General features: G+C 39.6%; 1 protein-coding gene across 5 annotated transcripts in view; it reads left to right on the plus strand.

The window, feature by feature from the left end:
- utp6 (UTP6 small subunit processome component) overlaps window positions 1-17,761 on the plus strand; it is a 75,514-nt gene that overhangs the window by 36,857 nt on the left and 20,896 nt on the right. The window contains exons 20-21 of one of the 5 annotated variants that reach the window (XR_014874560.1): window positions 776-806; window positions 1,619-5,450. The exons of 1 other annotated variant lie outside the window; for it this stretch is intronic. The gene's annotated coding sequence lies outside the window, so the exon portion shown is untranslated. Of the gene's footprint in view, window positions 1-775; window positions 5,451-17,761 lie in introns of those variants that run through there. 3 more of the 5 variants (XR_014874559.1, XR_014874558.1, XR_014874561.1) reach the window with 3 other exon arrangements.

Genomic DNA, 17,761 nt, shown 5'->3' on the forward strand with positions numbered 1-17,761 from the left:
GCTCCAAGTCGTCAAATGACTGCATGGAGAGCTAGGAGGAGATCTCTGTGGTCGTCATGCACCCATAACGAATGGAAAGACAGGAAGACCACACAGCAGCATGGTCAGATCAGGTTGTCAGAGACCATATTTAAAATCTGGGTCAGGGTCCAGGCCGTAACCTCGCTCTCACTATGGCTCCGCTCTCCCTCCTCTGTACCCGATTCCACCTTCGTCCCACGACTCTCTTTGTGTTTTCTCCCTTTTTTGGTTGAATCACTTCACCCACTTTCCACATCCACGTCTTTATGCATTTCATTCTCTGTCTCAACCTACTCGGCCCGAGCAATCCAGGCAGGCAGGCTGCTTGTGCTGAGCTACATGGCATCTTTAGATTATACTAAATTTATTGTGAATTCATGGCAATGAACGATGCATTTAAATACAATAATGCCAAAAATCTAAATGTGTGAATTGTTGAGATAATAGTGAAACTCTCTCTCTCTCTCTCTCTCGCTCTCTCTCTCTCTATATATATACATATATATATATATATATATATATATATATATATATATATATATATATATATATATATATATATATATATATATATATATATATATATATATATATATATATATATAGCTTAGTACTTCTCCTCTTTCTTTCCTTTTTTTGGGACATTTTTGATTGTAACATCTGAAATAAAAACCACAATGATCCCTTTGTTGGAGATGAAAGTCTTTCCAGTGTTTTTAACTCTTAATGATGTCTCTGTGTTGTTTGCTTTTAGGAAGTAAAGGAGCATTTGAACCAGAAAACGGGTAATTACATCAAACTTGTTCTACTTTACAATAAATAAATAAAAGAATGAATTTTTTTTAGCTGTTATTTGCTGTTTTACCCACACACGAGTTATGTTCAGAAACCACTTTTGGTACTTTGAAAAAGATACTTGAGAACAGCACCCATATTTTAAAGACATACTCTGTATTCTGAGATAAGCCTCGTGACCTTTGATATGTGAGTGATGTGTTTGGACTTGCTTTGTTTACCGTAGCACACAGAAATTATACTTTGCTGCCTAGCAGGCATTTTCATCTATGAGTTACGTGAGTTCCTCTTACTTCATATTGCTACTGGGTCCAGTTTCTGTTTATCAGGGAACATTTCCTCACGTAAATCACCCGCTCTTTAAAAATAAATCCCAAAAAACATACCTTTTGTTCTATTTTGACTGTATGTGCATTAAACATATGGGATATAACTTTTAAAAATATACATTTTTGACTTTGTCTAATACATATTTTACAGAGCTAAGCTGGCTGCTAACCCTTGTTTTATAATACTGCTACTTAAACTAAATATATCAATTTCAGAATTAAGTATAGCAACTTTTAAGTCAATTCCTTGTCAGATATTATTATTAATCTTTTAATTTGTTTTATGTACTTTTAGAAAGTTGAATAGAAAGAGCCAGAGATAAAATTTAAGAGGTGCCACATAGTTGCCTATTCTCTAAGGCAGACCTGGCAGGCCTGCAGCAGCTCTAACAGTGGCCTTGCTGCCATTAATAATGGGAAAATGGCAAACACTGTACAAATCAACTGGCATGAATCTCTGTGCTTCTCTACAGCACAGTCTCTCTGAACCTATTGTGGAGCTAACATGCCTGCCAGCAATAAGACATGATGACATTATCCTGCTTTCTTGCTGGAGGCCTCCCAGTAAGGAGTTCTTGTGAACACATCTTCCGAGTGACATGGAGACGGGCCTGCAGCCACCAGCGGAGCTGAGCTGAGCCGCTTTAGAGCCCTGCTGAGACCTGCCAGGCCCACAGCTTTCCCTGCCAGGGGCCTCGCTCGAAGTCAAAGTGAGTTACAACCCATGCTCTTGACACACACATGCTAATGCAGAAGCAAGCACCCACTATGTAGGCATGCAGGCGCACGCACAGGTGAAATACATAGAGGAATATATGTGTGCAACCATAAACCAGCACAGAGGCAAAGAAATAACACTGTACGTGCAAATATATGCACACTCATACATAATGATGCCCCTCTAAAAGAGATTGTAGCTCCACTGGACCACTAGATAGACTACATTTACATACAGTCACACACAATCATAAATTTGGTATTTGCAGCCTAAATAAATGATATCCCTGCTTCTACCCATGCAGTAAAGTGAGCATGTCGTCCAACGGGGGCTCTATCTGTCAGGGGTAGTTTGAGATCAAGGTCCAGCAGCTGCTGGATCAGCTGGATTGATCTGTCTGGGTAAACATGAGGACTGAAAATGAGCATGTTTGTGATTAAAGGCTTAACAGGAAGTGCGTGTGACAGTGAGAGAGAGGGAGCTTCAGTATGACGTTTATACCCTGTACAAAAGACAGCACTGTGTATTACCTCCATATATATATGTGTGTGTGTTATATTGTGCTTATATCCAGCTCCATTAAAAAAAAATGTTTGGATACTGCTGGAGTCAATTTATAGCAACATCATCCTTATCTTATACTGGGCATTACTGGTGCAGGCCCTTAGTTCATCCTCCTTTCTTCTGATTGGCTGCCCCTCGTTAATAGAAGTCAGTGGGCGGGGCGTTCTGTGCTCACAAGCCAGAACTATGTACCATTAACTGGATTGCTGCCCCTCACAGAGCCTGGTTCTGACAGAGGTTTGTTCCTGTTAAATGGGAGTTTTTCCTTCCCACTGTTGCCAAGTGCTTGTTCAAAGTTTAATGTTTGAATATTGGGATTTTCTCTGTTTTCTGGCCTTTACTTTACAATACATCGTGCTTCGAGGCGACGAATGTAATTTGGCAAGTTAATTCACACAACTGAAGTGAATTGAGAAAACCTCTCAAGCCATTGTAACACATTTTTGACAGAAAATCAGGAAAATCATATTGGGACTGGTTAATGTTTTTCATCGTGACTCACCTAAAAAGAGACAGTCTTCCAGGAAATGGTTACCAAAAATATTTTCCCAACCATAATCACGCAGTTTTGGTGGCTAAACATAACAAAACTGCAAGTGAAATTAAAAAAACAACTTAAAGTTGTGACTCAACCTTTTCTGAGTTCTCACCAGATATCCAAAATTATACTGCGAATTACTGGAGACATCAAGCCCCCCCCCCCCGGGTGGAATACTCAAGGCCATTTTTTTAGATACTGAGGAAATGTAGGAGAATTTACTTAAATGTGGTTGTAGCCACCTTAATTATCTTGCAAAGTGCCTTTAGATACAGAATAAATGTGTCAGTCTCTCTGCTCATTACAGCCAAGCCGTATCTGAAAAGACCCTATTAAGCTCTCACATGAGGGCTGACCAACAGTTTCATGCTGGCTATATATGAATGTATCTCACAGCGATAATATATTGCAAGTGCATGTGTAGCTATATGGTTTGTGTGTAATCCCAGGAATGTTGATGTGGTCCAGAGTTTAATAAATGGAGGCGTGGGTGTGGAGTAAGAGTCCCCTGGAGCAGAGTTAAGGTCTTAATGTACTAAAAAGCCTTGACCCAGACCATATACACCCACTCACAGGGACACAGCACCTTCTCTCCAGTCCAGCACATTCTTTCATACTTTGGCTACGCAGCAAAGAAATATGCACTTAGACATACAGATATGCAAGCACCACATGGACGATATGACCTTAAACAACAAACATGCGCAAAATGTACCGAGTGGCTCAAACACACACAAACACATCCTTGTTGACTTGTGTTGGTCGTCATTCAATGAGGAGCACATGACTTAAATCGGGTGTGGTGCATGACATCTTATCGAACAAAAGCGTCCCACAGAGAGAGCTGATGGGGGAGACGATCCCTCCCCGCTTGTCCTGTCTGTTGGGAGTCATGAGGTCTCCATCTCGTTTGCCACGCTGTGTCTCGTGGTTCAAAGTCCATAAAATGTTCAAGTTAAAAAAAAAAAAATCCCCTGCTTTTAAAACTTTCAGCTGCGGTGGTGTGTTGTCAATAAATCAGCTGCTTTCCCCGAGGATAGCAACGTTATCTCCGGGAGGGAGAGGAAGTGCAAAACACTGCATGTTTTTCAAGAATGAAGCCTTTGAATTTCTTGTTGTGTCCTATAAATGTCTCACCTTGAGGGTCTGATGTCTCGCAGTGAGAATGGAGGGCTTGTATTCTACACATTCAACCCGTCGCTTCTACATGCTTCTGCAGTCATGCAGAAATAAACTCAAGTATGTTGATCACAGAAGCTTTATTGTGTTTTGTCTCATTAACAATCTCTTTTAAGTGTCTTGCTGATAAACTTGTCATGTAACTGTCAAAATCATGACGGCTACCTCCATGTCAGATCTTACAGGGAATATTTCTTCATTTAAGAGATATGCCAGTTTCTCAAATGCATTGTAGCTCCAAACATTAACCAGCGGAGCTGAATATTAGAATGTAAATATCTATATCAGTTGGACCAGACATTACCCAGGCAGCCTCCTTGTAGAAAATAAAGTCCAAATGAGCACAAGTGTGAAAGGTTCAGGTAATTCACAGAGTGAGTTTGCATCACGTCCCGCCTCCTGCGCAGACTATCCAGTCGCCACTCTTTGCCCAAACCTAAACTGCACAATGCATTTCAAGTGTCACTATGCATCTATCACATGTGAGAAAAGCCAACTCTGGACAATGTGCAGACCTGATTCTCTCAACATTATCTGGAATTTATGTGTAAAACCTGCTATAGTCTCATCAACCAAAGTTGCACGTCACCATTGAGTCACCAGCTTCAGTGATAAGATTGTTTATCACAACAAATCTTTGCAACTGTTGCAACTGTTTTGGATTCCTGTATTGCGAGTTGCAATTGCTCAAGTGCTTCTATGAGAGTTAAAATGGCTTAAAAAAAAAAACAGAATTCCACAAAGACAAGAGAAGTGAAAAGAGGATTCTCAAGCTTACTCCTGAACATTCCCCTTCTCTTTCTACCCAGCTGGAAAAAGCTTGAAAAGTGTGAGCAAACTGGTGAAATCAAGCTGAGCAGGAAGGGGTAAACAGGACATTTCTGTGCATGTGTCTGTATAATCCCATCACAAGACAGTGTCGTTGAGAGCCATTGCCCCGAGGCAGCTGGCCATAGTCCATCAAGGGACCTTTAAATTAGAGTAATGCTCGCTAACACAAGGTTAGACAGTTCATGTGCTGGAGAGATATGAAAAGGGGGGATTGTCTGGTGCTGTGCTGATGGCCCAGAGAAAATAGAGTGAAGAAGTTTTGAATCCCAGGCCTATACGTGGACATGGCTATTTGTAGATTAAACTGAGGCAGATGCAGACAGGGTTGGAGAGACTGAGTCCTTTGATAATCGATAATGGCCTTGACAAATGTAAGACAATGTAATATAAAAAAAAAGTGAAATAAAATAAAGTTTGTCAAATGATTTGTTCCTGGTTGAGTAAAATGCTGAATAAAGTTTGTTTAAAACTAAAATTAACTGTCTTCTTGTCCATGTGCACAGAATATTTACTGTATAACGTTGAATTTAAATGATCAACAGTGTTTGAACTTTTTTGTCCTCCGATCTTTAAAACGAGCCCACAAATGTATCAAATGTCCCAACACAGCTGGGCACAGTTGCTTTTGGCAAACGATGCCCAAACAAGAGTGAACAGTGTGTTGCTTACGGACTACTTTAACCTGTGGAATACGAATTTGGTGCTCGGGCATTGTACATGTGGGACCAATTAAAGATAAACTACAGTGAACTGCACTGAACATCGTCAACCTTACAAGTATAAAAATGCAAAAGGCACATCTGAGGGAACACGTGTGCATTTTCACGTGCTGAATCCTTCCAATAAAGTTCAGATGCGTACAAGTATGATTCATTTGGCAGCTTCAAGTTCTCCATTTAAAAAAAATGGTTGCAAAATATTGTTGTTTCCGTTTACGATGAGCAATCTGCTACGATTGAAAGTGCCGAAGAACTCGTGAATGGTTTACAGCATAAAACACATGAGCTTATTTAAAGCAGGAAGCTTATCCAAGAAAGCGTGCTATCAGGCTTCAACTGCTATGTAAAACTGGGTAGTTAGGCCTCCGTTGTCTATGCAAAGTGACAGCTAAAAAAACAGTCCCCTGAGTTCTGCGGGGAGAAGAGACGTGTAAATGATCTAAGTAATCCTGTTTAGATCAGCTTTTCTGAAGATATAACTGACAAGCGCACACAAACAGGAAAAATGAGTCAGACATTCCTTGCATATGAAATGCACTCCTCTCACAAATGTTATGATAAGCTATGGTAAATGCTGCTCTTTGCTGCACTTTCACTTTACAAAAAAAAGTTCTCCTTTTTATTCCGAGAAAGAGGAATGACACAAATGCTGCAGCCGGAGATGTTCTAAAATATACCCTCTTTAACTGCAGCACTATACAGTACCTTATCTGGTATGTGTTGATATCACTATTAGTCATGTCTAAAGAATCTGTGAGTGTTTGTGAGAGTTTTGTTTCCCTAGGCAAAGTTTGGCAAACCACAAAATTCCTTTAAATCTACCCCAACTCCACCAAATTATTAACAGCTCCAAACACAGCATATTTAAAAATGCTTTGAATAAAAGAATGAGCTCGGAAATACAAGCAGAGCGTTGGCAGGATGAATTATCATTCTGATTGTGCAGAATTTTAATAAATTCTCTCTATATTTTTATTACAGCTAATATTTTTGAGCAATAATTCACTCTCATTTGTTTAATCTTGTCATGAGCTCTCATGCCCGAAGTGAGGAGGGAAAAAAAGCCCTTGATCCAGCACATCATATTTAAAACAAAGCAAAACAAAACAAAAACTTAAACAGTTTAAGTGTGGGAGGCCAGTGATGTGCCCCACCCAAGTAACTACCCTTTCATAGAGTCAATGAGCCCAGCCCTGAAGCTGCATCTCCAGACTTACCAATAATTCCTAACGGCCTGACCCAGAAGCTGCATCAGGAGGCCCCGTCGCACAGCCTGTGATCCACACCCCGGAGCTGCACTGGAAGAACAGCTCACACAGCCCAGTGGGACCAGTCTTGGATGTGCAAACATGCAGGAACGCCTTATCTGTGCTGTTTTCTGACAGATACTGAACAGATACAAAGACAGCTGCAGAAAAAAGAAAAGAAAAACAGCAAAAGCGCACCTACAGACTTTTAATATTGCTCTTCAATTCCTATATTAAAAATAAATAAATAAATAACAAATAAAGGTTACCAGTTACTGAACACAGTTACAGGGCTAAAATGTCTGCAGCAACTTGTGTGTTTATCATCGGTAAATACACACAGCTGTTAGAGTCCAGCGTAGCCAGTGAACAATGCTGGCAGCTACACACCTCCAGCACAAGGGACACATTAAGAGAAATAGTAGGAGGGAACTGGCCCATACTTTGTGTGTGTGAGGGAGTGTTTAATGTATAATGTCCTCACCATGAGAGTAGGATGAAAATCTTATTGCAGGCGAATGGATTGCAAAATGTTAGTGTGAAGTGGAACAGGATCTATTTAAAGCCATGTAAGTAAATACACGCTTCTTTTATGGAATTTTCTTCTACATGAATCAATCATTGGAAAGCAGAAAATGTCACACTATTGTGCTTTCATTTCTGCTTCACATATGCTCAATTCTGCTTAAAGTTCATGTCAAGTTTCAAATATCCTTTAGAATGAGGCCATTTTGCAACATCTGTAAAGTTTTATAAGTATTCGGTACCTGGCTAAATGTGTAAGTTAATTTCAGTGCCAAGCATGGGGCCTTCTGCTCACTGTTCCCAACAGATGAGAAGATGTAAACCAATCTTAGGGGTTAAACTGGGCCTGTGCGATTACAAACAGCATTTCAGCACCTTCAGTTATTAATGAAATCAAAAAGAAAGTTTCATACATAATATCAACCAAGTTCATTTCTCATGTCCCAAAGCCTGGAGTTCTTTCCAGCTGATGACAGATGATACTCAATCAACATATCATGAAGTAATTTCAGCCAACCAGCCGGCCTGCAGACGCTACTCACACCTTTTTTCTCTTTTTTCCCCTGCATTATCCCTGTCATGCATGTAGATGACATAAAGCTGCAGTTGCAGTATTAATATCTGCTACTAGGAGAAGAGCAAAATGAACTTGGTTGTCTTTGTTTGAAGTGGCAGGTAATTTCAAATGTAACGCTTCAAATAACTCAGCAAACATCACCAAACAAGCTGTTTCTCTATAATTTGGCACACAATCTGTCTTCTTAGTTAACTGCACATCTGCTGCAGCTGGGGAAGAAAATGGTCATGTGTGATAACTTCACTTCAGAGATTGTGAAAGGTGAAAGAAGTGGAAGAGAGAAGGGAAAAATTTGAAATTTAAGTCAAAACTGCATCAATTCTTTTTTAATTTAAAGCTTCTATGAGATATCCTTTTTCCCCTAATTTTTATTTATTTAAATCAGATATTCTCCTGCAAGAATCATCCAATTTCTTGTTGTGAAATGTCTTTAAAAAACTACAAAAAGAATAATTTGGTATTATCAAGGCCTTTTCTTTATCCCAGAGCACAGGACATCCATGATCGGTCAGACCACAGGACAGTTTTCCGCTTCGTCTCAGTGCATCTTTAATTAGCTTCCACCCAGAGACGGCAGCAGCATTTCTGCATCTTGTTTACGTATGACTTTTCTTCATTGAATGGTTACGTTTTGACTTGGACTTGTGAATGCAGGGAAAAAATGTGCACACTGACAATGGTTTTTAGAAGTTTTATTTTGCTCCTGCAGAGATTTTCGCTACAGACTTGTGTCTGTTTTCAGTGTGGAGATCACAGCCAGCGTTCAGTACTGATATTCAGCCTGTTCCCTTAGGTACAGAGATTTTCCAGGTCTCTGAATCCTAATGATACATGCACTGTAGATGATGAAATTCTGTATTTCTCTGGAAGTTTATCTTGAGAAATAAAAAGTATTTTATTATTGGGCTACCGTCTCAGTAATGCTGTTTTTAGAGAAGTTACACAACTTTCCAGCCTTTCACTGCACCGTTGCTGCCATCAACTGAAAAAAATATCAGTATTTAGTATCATTTTCTTCAGCTTTTCTTCTTTATTTAAGTTTTTTCTTTATAGGTTTATGTTTAATGTTTTAGCTGCTGTTACAGCAACTTCCCTCTTTTTAAAAAAAATTAACTTTAAATATAGGGAGCAAATCAATGCTTTCTATTTTTATTTATATTTTACTTCATGGAAACAGTGTTGTGCTTGTCAAGTCCCACAGAGCGAGATGATTTTACAGAAGCAATAGAGAGGCATGTTCACCTACTGGCATGTTCCACTGCTCAACCTGTTGATCAGGCTCTTTCCAAAAGGGCCTGAATGCTTATATTACTATGAGGTGGCACAATTGCGATGCGGTTTATCTGTCTAAAGGAAGAAATTTATTTTAAAATTTGCGTAGGATGGACATTTTTGAGGTAATGAACATGTACACACTGGCAGCACCTCAGAGGGTGAAGAAATAAAACATCCGAAATAAAACACCCTCATAAAACCGAGATAATGATGTGGGCAAAAGGCTAAATTGACAAGACGTACTTGCTGGGGAATTAATTTCAGAGTCTTAGTTTTGCAAGAGTAAGATATCTCATGTTTCAACAGCAATCCCAATGGCCTACAGCGACACATGACCCCAACATGGAACTTAGTCACTGGTATGGCTGGCTGTGAACACACACACACATACACAGGAGAACCTCCCTCTTAGCAAACCGTATGTTTTTTCACAGCGGCCGTTGTGAGTAGCAGACGGTTTTGCCATCCCTCTCCCAAAATAGCTGTCCGTTAGCACAGGCAGGTCAGATGGATTTGAAACATCCATGGCAAACGGCGCTGGAGTGAAGGGTGGAGGGGGCAACAAGTGTGTGACCGCCTCTTGGAGGGCAACCAGAGGTGGTTGCGGGTGGGCGTCAAATAGAGGCTTTTTTCACACTTTGGTGACAATGAGTGCTTAACAACAAATAGGAGTATCTAAGAAAAACTGGTAATATGTGTGTGTATGAATGTGTAAACAAAAGGTGGCGCAATGGTTAATTTCCAATATTTGAGCATATTTATATGGAGTATTGATGTCACTTCCCTGGCGTGTACAACTTTTTGCTCATAACGCAACACAACTTTTTTCTTTTTCAAAAAACAAAACAGAAACTAACTGGCAAAAACAGAAGTGCTGTGAGTCTGACTAAAGGATTACAGAAAATAAAACTACTGCTCCAATCAAATTTTAAAAGTGTATCAGCACAATTATTCAGATTCAAAACTGTAACCTGTTTTTTTTTTCCTTAAAAAAGCAACACCATTTGATCTTTTTCATGGTGCTGCTTAACTTGGCCATTTTCTATATTCACTGACATGTTTTTACCTTTACTGGTCTGGAGATTAAAGGAAATGGTGCTCTTTAAAATGTAATCTGACTGCATGTAGTGAGCGGTACAATGATAAATTACAGTATCTTTGGACACCCTATATAAATGGCGGACAGACTGGTACTTAAAGCATTTTTTCTTTATTACAAACCATTGGAAAGTAGCTTGGAAAGTAGTCCTTAGACTACAATGACCTGGATGACTGAGAACCTTCACAGACATATTACAAACCATATTCACCTCGTCACCAAGCACTTTCTAACTATCAAGGACACACTGGCACACAGATGGATGCAACATGGGTATTATGGCGTTGAGTGCATTGCCCATGGACACTTCAGTACTGTACCTCCACCTATTGCCACGGGTTCTGAGTAGTGACCGAAACAATTAGATCACAAATACAAGCAGGGGAAATGAACTTACTCTGTAGGATGGCTGTCATTTGTCATTTGGGAAGGGCTTATAGTAGAGCCGCTACTTCTCCACATCAAAGGATTGCTAGCATGCCTCCTGGACATCTCTTAGGCAAGGTGTTTCAGGTTGTCCCAGCAGGAGAAGGCCCAAGGGCAGACACTGGGCACGCTGGAGAGATTTATGTCTCTCAGCTGACCTGGGAATGCCACCGTGTTTCCCTGGATGAGCTGGAGGGGTAGCTGGGGAAAGGGAGGTCCGATCTCTCTTTACACTGCCTATCCCACGACCTGTACATCACAAAATGGATGACTGGCACTTTAGTGCACATATTGCAGGGGCCAGGGATCAAACCAACAACTTTCTGATTAGCAGACTATATGGTCTTATCCTCTGAGACACAATATGTGTGTAAATATGTGTGCACAAAGACTTTCAAGTGGTCAATCTGCTGGTTAAGTGATGACATACTAAACTGCTACTTCTTCCCTGTGGTAATGTGTTTATATTAGCATAACCAAAGCTTCATAGTTAGTCACCAGGTAACACTCATTATATGTCAACTAGCCCAACATCACTAACCCTCCAAATGCCATTGTTAATTAGTTTTCTGTCATTGCTTATGTCCAAAGTGATATCACAGCTATTTATGCTTTTGTTTTTTAGAGACATTTAAGTCAGTACACGGTGTTATCATCTTTAGCCAGAAACTAGCAAGCTAACTTCCTGCCAACTTTGAACTCGTAATCGGATTTTCTTTAATGTCTGGATGTTAAACTTTATTGCACCAACTGGGAGATCAGCCACACTGGAGCCAAAAGAATATGCACCATTGTTAACTCTTACTGTTTAATTTAATTTTAGGAAGGTGACTTTGGACCCTAGAAATGGCTAATTATATCAGATTTAACAAGTGTATACAACTATGAAAGCAGTATGTAAACACCAGCTCATTTACAATACTGTGGTGAAACTCTTCTTTTAAAGTTGTACATGTAGTTACAAATGTCAGTTGAAGGCTTTCGTACTTCTGAAACAGAATCCAGAAGTTTGGGTTTCACTTCGGCTCTATGAAAATAGCACAAGCAAATGACCCTGTGCAGGATGTTGGATTATTTTCCACTCACACAGCTTTAGATGGGAATCATCTGACAATAAGAGTTTTCAACAAAAACCCTATATCTATGTCGAGAGCAGGGTAGTGAAGTAAAGCTCCAAAATAAACAAATAAACAAACAGTGGCTTCTAAGAATCTATGAAATCATTTCCTGTTGACTTCCTTTATGTTTTCACACAACAATTAGAACCATGACAAAAGTTATTTGTGTACATCAGCTTAATAAAATTTTGCTAACAAATTTATAGTCAGTAAGCGAGCAATCACATGCCCCATCTGCTTTGATCAAGTCCCGTCGAAGTTACTTTTAGCCATACTAGCACGCCCAGTCTCCCAAAGAGTTGGCTAAAAGTTTAGATGACCTCAAGCCAGCGACAGCAGAGGATAGATCCCTCTTCAACTCTCTGTACGTCCCATTCATAGGCAAGAATTTGGCGTATTGATTCATCATATAAGAAGGCTGAAGCTTGACAGGCCAACTGAACATGCAGTTCCTAATGACTTAACCACATCAACTATTTCTCTTGTGTGCCATTCACCCCCCCTTCTTCTCTCCCTTTAGGCACCAACCGTAGCTAGAACATGGTGAGTCACGTTGGAACAAAAAGCCCCATTCAAAACACACATGTACACACACACACACACATGCACGCGCGCACACACACACACGCACGCACGCACGCACGCACACACACACACACACACACACACACACACACACACACACACTCACAAACTCCTGATCAACTCTAGCCAGCCTGCCTTTTAATAAAAACTCCTTCTATTATTGAGTAACCTCGCCCCCCCCCCCCCCCCCCCCCCCCCAATCTCCAGGCAGAACTGGTTTGCCACCGCCAGATCAGGCCAATCCAATTGCCAAGCAGGGATCAAGTCACCATGCTGGTGCTGCTCCCAGAAATCATCAGGAGCCAAACCTCCTGAGGTCCTCCTACCACATCACAAAGCCTGCTGCTTGGGCACATGAGTGTGTGTGTGTGACACAGAAAAGGCAGGATTAAAAGATAAAAACCATACGAGCAAACCAAATCTATTTTGAAGTACTATGACTTCCTTCCTCAAACAAGTCCTCAGCTGCCTCATTCGTCCCACATGACACACCATCATGATCACTCACTGGCCTTTAAAACAAGCCTACGCTCTGTACAGGGGTGCTTTATTCATTTTATTTTATTGGCTTATTTTCACAATGTTGAGAAATATTCAGTCATCAGTCCTATCTGGTTCGCTCATTTTTTTTCTCTTGCTGGCAATATTTACAATATTTATAATCCAAAGATGAGGTTGCAAAATGCTAGCATGTTCTCACCCCAGAGAAACAAAAAATTGTCTGGTTTGATATACCAGCCACAACAATTTTTGAACAATTTGACGTTTAGAGCCATGAAGTCCAACAGTTGGAGGGTGGACGTGTGTCAGCTAGGAGATCAACTGTCTTTGAGTTTTTGAATTTTGCTTCAGTAATTTTTTCTCACTTTCTAATGTTGCATTTACATGCTGGTTAGGGTTAAGTTAATGTATGCCCCATCACAATATTAACCCTGCATGTTTAAAAGAAATAATTTCTTACCAAGTGCATTTAAATTTGATGCCAAGGGGTTCTTCAGAAGCATGCTGATATGATTGATTAGGAGTGACACATCTGTATAACTCATGCCTAAAAAGGGGTGCATTAGGCATAGATGCCAAAGGTCAATTTGAAGAATTCAGGAACTTAAACAAGACAGCATTTAAAAAAATATATGTGCAGTTATTCTAAGATGAAAATATAAATCTCTTATAAAATCAAAGTCTTGCACATAAGTTAATATAAAGTCTTGGAAAAAGATTTTATATTAAGCAGCAACGGTAGATGGTAAACATACTTAATTACTTAAGAAAGTTTAACCTTTATCTGAAGCTCTGGTGAGGATCCAGCAGTCCTGAAAAAACCAAGTGAAGATCTTCAATACAAATTCCGTGGACAGGAAAACTAAAATATAGAACTTTGCATTAAAAACATATACACTTAGAGATATCCATTTCCATATCCGTGTTACTATAACATACAAAATCGGGTGTTTGTCTGCCTTGGTTTGTTACGCCTTTGTCTGGCAAACCCCTCCTCGATTATCAGGAGCAACCAAACGTGGCACACGGGTATGTGTTAAGCTTGTACAACACTGGAAAGTTATTTGCTGTAACATGGTAACAACGGAAGAAATAAATATCCATTGGCGATGGGAAGTTAGGAAGATAAACTTCTCAACTTCCAGAAGAGCGACTGAGAAAACTACCATGAGAAGTGAAGAATACCAATGATTGACTTATGACCTGGTAGTAAAGACTTTAGAAGGTTACCAGGACAACCAGAGTCTGGAATGTATAAAAGCCACCAGCTGTGAGCATCACAGCAACGCGCAACGAGCGACTCACTTCCAGTGTGTACGTAGCTTTAGGGCCACCCAAGTTTCAGTCATTTTAGCAAATGGCTAAAATAATCTTATCACTCTGTAAGCTCTTATTAAGGCATCCTGTGGTTTCACGTGTCACCACAATACCATCAAATTTAAATTCACAAAAGTTGAATTATTCACGACATGTTATAAATGTGGATCAGTTTTCCAAGGGCAAGAACAGACCCAGGTCAATACTAATAGTGTAGACACGTAATAGTAAATAGATATAAAACATACATAAATAAGTCAGTAATTGTACTACTGTATCATCTTATGAAAGTATAAGTACTAAAAAATAGTAATGAGAGTAATGATAGTGTTTAGGTGAGAAGAAGGTAATGATAGTATTTAAATGATTAGTAAATTACTTCTGTTTGGACAAATAATCCAACCGCAACAATAGAATCAACTCACAAATAAATAATTTATTTTCTGAACTTCACTCGTGAGGTTTTGGTTTGAAGAACTCTCTAAAGATCTCCAATGTATTTACACTTGTTTATCATAAATGTATGAAACTGTTTTCTCCAGGCATTGTGCCAGTATTCACACTACAAGAGGGAATCCCTGTGTAGGTAACAAAGTATAAGCCATATGCTAGTATGTGTGTGCCTCGTTTAGAATAAGTTCATAGAGAGGTGCTTCACACAGTTTTTTGATCTCATGATCATTTGTAGTGTGACCTTTGGTAACCTGTGGTTCAAAGATTTCTGAAGAAAGGCTTCAGAAACCTGAAGCCTTTCTTCAGAAATTTGCCAGGTAACCTGCAAATAAGAACAAGTGAAAGATGTTTGCAGACTTGATTTTTGAGATTATTACATACTATGTATTTTACACTAGAAAAGTCCATGATGTAATGCGACGAAATGAGGCAAAGTTGGAAATGTGTTTTCTTTTATCTAACGTCTTTCTGTCATGACTGATCGCTCAGAGCATGGGAGTCAAGTTCCCAGTTGAAAAGCAAATAGAGTACTCAGCGCATTTGCGTTGATATTGTGCTTATGGTGGTGGGGTGTGGATGGCCGGAGTTATCCCTGGGGGAAATGTCTACCTGTGAAATATGAGGCAATTATCCAAACACACACAGACCCTCCATTACTGACATGTTCCCTAGCTGCATGCTGCTTAGAATTCATGTATACTCCTAAAGAAAACTTGTACATGTACCAAATGCTTCCCATAAACATGCTCAAAAAGTGTCCTTAAAGTTTAAAAATGCTTCTGATCAAATTCTCATGACATGCTTTAGTGATTTAGTTATGACTCAGAGTTATTTCAGGTATTTCACTCAGTTCAATGAGCTGTGGCAGCACAGCCAAATATATGTTTACTCTGGCTAACTCCCAGCGTATGCAAAGCGGCACAATCATGATCAAGGTTATAAAGTTATGGATATGAGTGGCACGTCAGTACAGTTTACTTCATGATGTTTCCTGCCTGCGGTGACTAACCTCTGCTTTTTGGCTTACATTTAATTGCAAGAAATCACAGTCAGTAAAATCTCATTTTATTTTTTTTTTAGTAATATAATTTTGGCAGGAGAGTAAATTCTGATATGAAACACAAAAGATCACATTTTGTCTTCAAGTTGGTGGGAAAAGTGTGTTAAAGATGATAGTGCCAACAAGCCTTGTTTACCATCTTAATCCAATGTATCAACATGCTAACATTTACTTATTGGAACTGAACAAAGTGGCTGTGGCTGATGGGAAGGTGTATTTGCTTTGCCAGTATTTAGTCATCCAATAGCCAAGCCAGTAGACAAATTAAAATTTTAAACTGGTGACTGGTTTAGAGGCTAAAGTTAAAGTTGCTGAGACATCTTCTTTAGAACCACAAATATGAACCTCATGTTCGTGCCTGAAGTGGTCACCAAACCAGAACATTTCTCAGCAATCAGTCTTGATATGTTTTAATTTGGACCGAAGTTGTTCACCGACAATAGGAAGACTCACACACCAACACTGCTGTTCATTAATCTGCTAACACTGCTAAAAAGCCAAAAGTTGTTAAGCCAGCGTATCGCTATTACCTCGGGATCCCATGTCTCTAAACTGTACTAAGGCAGACCAGCACTGAATTAAAAAAAGAAAAAGGAACTGTCGGCTGCGTGGTTGATAGTTCATATTTTCAACATGTTTTTCTTTGTGAGCCCAGATTTTTCAGACTATTATGTTTGCCTATCTGCAGCATGGGTTGCATCATGTGGAGAACTGATGCAATTCCCTCACTTAGCATGTAAAAGGACATATCTACAGGCAATGGTGTATTTTGTCCTTACATAGCATGAATACAGGAAGACTTTGAGTCTCTGTTAAAAAAGAAAAGGCAATAGTAATAATAGACATTGTTGAGAGGCATTTTTTTCATATTTGCATAACTCCCATTTGGCTCCTGACCCAGATTTAACAAAAAAAAAAAAAAAAAACTCCAACAAAAACGCCAAATGGGGATTGTGTAGACCTGCAGCACACTTTGTGGCATGTGCACCGCTGGGTGTGGTGAGAACAGAAGCCATGACGGAGGTTACTAAGAGGAAAGAGGAGAGCTTGGAAAGCAAGGATGAGTCAGTGTCATCAGCCAGACTGTATCTCAATATAAAGGGCAGGGGTGACAACCTGTCTTCCCCACACCCAAGCCCACTCTCCATCCCTCTCATCCACCCCTCCCGCCTTGCCCAGAAATCTAATACCAACTAAGGAGACCAGAGGGTGGTATTTTACCAAACCAATTTATAATAAACCGACACCAACTCGGTGTGAGTCACAAAGGAATTTCCCTGACACATATTTTAACCAAAGACAGTCTTTCTTACTTTCAACATCCTGTTTGAGATCTATGGCATCAAGTAAACTAGGTCATATGCACCAAGGCCTTCAGTTCAGACACACCTCAAACATTAGCAATCGTCTAAATATGCATGAGTCTGTTTTTACTTGTGTTTGTTTAATTATAGGATGTTTATTCAGGCAATTATTGCATTTTATTTTTACTTTGTCTAGACTAACTACTTAATGGTAGTTCTTTGGTCTTATTATACTAAATGTTTTAATCTACAGTGAGGGGAATAATTATTTAATCCCCTGCTGAGTTAAGTTTTTTTTTAACACATTACATTAAAAGTTATAAATTGAAGTACTTGATCCGCAAGCAAAACATGACTTAGTACTTGGTGGAGAAACTCTAGCTGGCAAGCACAGCGGTAAGAAGTTTCTTGTAGTTGGATACCAGGTTTGCACACATCTCAGGCGCCATTTTGGTGATTTTTTATAGGATTGAGGTCTGTAGCTTAATGTGCTTCAAGCCACTCCTTTGTTGCCTTGATTACATGTTTTGGGTCATTGTGATACTGAAAGACCCACCCCCCACCCAGAAAGGAAGTTCTT

The sequence above is a fragment of the Neolamprologus multifasciatus genome, chromosome 6 (genome assembly GCF_963576455.1).
Source record: "Neolamprologus multifasciatus chromosome 6, fNeoMul1.2, whole genome shotgun sequence".
NCBI lineage: Eukaryota > Metazoa > Chordata > Actinopteri > Cichliformes > Cichlidae > Neolamprologus > Neolamprologus multifasciatus.